General features: G+C 52.8%; 1 pseudogene; it reads left to right on the top strand.

The window, feature by feature from the left end:
- Positions 1 to 954: 954 nt before the first annotated feature.
- On the top strand, positions 955 to 2771 carry LOC141173685 (polyadenylate-binding protein 1-like; annotated as a pseudogene).
- Positions 2772 to 3172: the final 401 nt, after the last annotated feature.

The following is a 3172-nucleotide window of genomic DNA, read 5'->3' as shown; positions in this document are numbered from 1 at the left end:
TCCCCCCAGCTGTGCCTGCTCTCCCCCCAGCTGCGCCTGATCTCCCCCCAGCTGCGCCTGCTCTCCCCCAGCTGCGCCTGCTCCCCCCCAGCTGCGCCTGCTCCCCCCCAGCTGCGCCTGATCTCCCCCCAGCTGCGCCTGCTCTCCCCCCAGCTGCGCCTGCTCTCCCCCCAGCTGCGCCTGCTCTCCCCTCAGCTGCGCCTGCTCTCCCCCCAGCTGCGCCTGCTCTCCCCCCAGCTGCGCCTGCTCTCCCCCCAGCTGTGCCTGCTCTCCCCCCAGCCGTGCCTGATCTCCCCCCAGCCGTGCCTGATCTCCCCCCAGCCGTGCCTGCTCTCCCCCCAGCCGTGCCTGCTCTCCCCCCAGCCGTGCCTGCTCTCCCCCCAGCTGCGCTTGCTCCCCCCCCAGCTGCGCCTGATCTCCCCCCAGCTGTGCCTGCTCTCCCCCCAGCAGCGCCTGTTCTCCCCCCAGCTAGCCTGCTCTCCCCCCAGCCGTGCCTGCTCTCCCCCCAGCCATGCCTGCTCTCCCCCCAGCTGTGCTTGCTCCCCCCCAGCTGCGCCTGATCTCCCCCCAGCTGTGCCTGCTCTCCCCCCAGCAGCGCCTGTTCTCCCCCCAGCTGCGCCTGCTCTCCCCCCAGCTGTGCCTGCTCTCCCCCCAGCTGCGCCTGCTCTCCCCCCAGCTGTGCCTGCTCTCCCCCCAGCTGCGCCTGCTCTCCCCTCAGCTGCGCCTGCTCTCCCCCCAGCTGCGCCTGCTCTCCCCCCAGCTGTGCCTGATCTCCCCCAGCTGTGCCTGCTCTCCCCCCAGCTGTGCCTGCTCTCCCCCCAGCTGTGCCTGCTCTCCCGCACCCCGCGCTCCATTGGTGAGGCAGCCCGCAGGTGACGCGCACGGCAGTGCCCGCAGGAGCCCGGAGTAAGCAGCCGTTACCCGATGTCGTTATTTGCCGTGTACCGAGGAAGGATGGCCTCCGAGCAGCGCAGAGTGACCACCCCGTCCCTGTACATCGGGAACCTGCACCCAGAAGTCTCCGAGCTTGTGCTGTACGAGAAGTTCCGCCCTGCCGGCCCCATCATATCCATCAGCGTGTGCAGGGACCCGGTGACCCAGCGATCGTACGGCTATGCTGACGTCAACTTCCAGTCTGCAGGGGATGCCCAGCGTGTGGTGGATACAATGAACTATGACCTTATATGTGGCAGGTCTGTGCGCATAATGTGGTCACTACATGACCCCTCCCTGTACAAGAGTAGGGTGTTCATCAAGAACATGGACACAGCCATTGATAATAAAGCCCTGCATGAGGCGTTTTCTACATTTGGGAAGATATTGTCAGTCAAGGTAATGGGTGATAAAAAAGGAGCCGGATTTGTCCATTTTGAGAGCCAAGAGGCCGCAGAGAAGGCTATAGAGACGATGAATGGCGAACTTTTAAATGACCACATAATATCGGTGGGACACTTCAAGTCACGCAGTAAACGGGAAGTTGCATCTAGTGCCAGAGCCAGCGAAGAGTTCACCAACATATACATCAAGAACTTGGCAGAAGACGTGGATGATGAATACCTGAAGCAACTGTTTGACCGTTATGGCCCTATGGTTAGTGTCAAAGTCATGATCAATGAGTTTGGGAAGTCAAAAGGATTTGGCTTTGTCAATTTTGAGAGACATGAGGATGCGCTAAAAGCTGTGGAAGAAATGAACGGCAAGGACATGAATGGTAGGGTCATCTATGTAGGCCGAGCCCAGAAGAAGGTGGAGAGACAGTTTGAGCTGAAAAGAAAGTTTGAACAGTTGAAGCGGGACAGGATCACACAAAGCCAGGGTGCCAACCTCTATGTCAAAAATCTGGACCACAGTATTGATGACGAGAAACTGCGAAAACAGTTCTCTCCATATGGGACCATCACCAGTGCCAAGGTAATGATGGAAGGTGGACACAGCAAAGGATTTGGCTTTGTGTGCTTCTCCTCTCCACAAGAGGCAACCAATGCTCTTGCCAAAATGAGCGGTAGAATCATCGCTATGAAACCACTGTATGTTTCCCTGGCACAGCGCAAGGAGGAACGTCAAGCTCGTCTAACAGACCAGCATATGGAGAGATTGGTCAACAGGAGATTTGCAACCAATCCACGTAATCCTTATCAGTTACCTCTATGTAGAACCATGCCAACTATTACACCAGTTCAGAAGAAGCCTTCCTATTGTAAAAATAGACAGATCACTCAAGTTAGGCCAAGTCCACCTTGGAAATTACAGAATGAAAGACTTGACTCATTTCAGAATATACCAGGGCCCATCCAACTTCCTCCTCTAAGACCTTCAACATTTGACACCATAATATCAACTCAGAGTGTTAACACATCGACACAAACAACAGGGTTGCAACCTGTAGCTGCGTTCACAAGTCACTCAGTCCGTCAGTTTACGTATAATGCCGGTGCCCATAATCTACAGCAACTTAATCAACCATGCTTTACTATGCCGCAGCCTGCTGTCCATGCACAAGAAGCCCTCAAAGCCACTGTGCTGTCCTCAACTTCTCCAGAGGAGCAGAAAGAAATACTGGGCGAGCGCCTCTTCCCCCTGATCCAAGCCATACAACCTGCTCCAATAAAATAACTGGGATGTTACTAGAGCTTGATAATTCGGAACTGCTCCACATGCTTGAGTCACCAGAATCCCTCCACTCCATGGTAGCAGAAGCTGTTGAAGTTCTGCAAGCCTATCAAGCAATGGACATGTCACATGCAACTGCTGCTGAATCAGAAGCTGATTAAAAAGCCTAAGAGTGGAAAACTGCGAGGACATCGAAGAAAAAACTCAAAACATGAAAAAGTTATTGATTTTATTTATATATTTTTTTTTGTTTTATTTTCAAAGAGCTTTATATTGCATTGAAATTATATTAAAGATTTAATTGATAATTCTACAGTATTTGGTGTATGGAGTATATGTTAAAGTAGACTCTATTCACATCACAATATTTTGAAAGTATTCCCTGTATACTTTTAACTTATTCCCTGTATACTTTTAACGTATTCCACTGCATTGTGGACATTGATAAACTTTAGAAAATATTAATTGGGGAATGGAAATCTTCCACCTTATCTACTTCTGAGGATTTTCTATTGTGTAGGTTCTGCAGTGGACATGGGAGAGGTCTAAAACACGGGGGCTG

This window comes from Phyllobates terribilis, unplaced genomic scaffold (genome assembly GCF_046119375.1).
Source record: "Phyllobates terribilis strain yellow unplaced genomic scaffold, ASM4611937v1 Scaffold_1__5_contigs__length_1240528914, whole genome shotgun sequence".
In the NCBI taxonomy this organism is placed as follows: domain Eukaryota; kingdom Metazoa; phylum Chordata; class Amphibia; order Anura; family Dendrobatidae; genus Phyllobates; species Phyllobates terribilis.
This window is presented reverse-complemented; position numbering and strand designations above follow the sequence as displayed.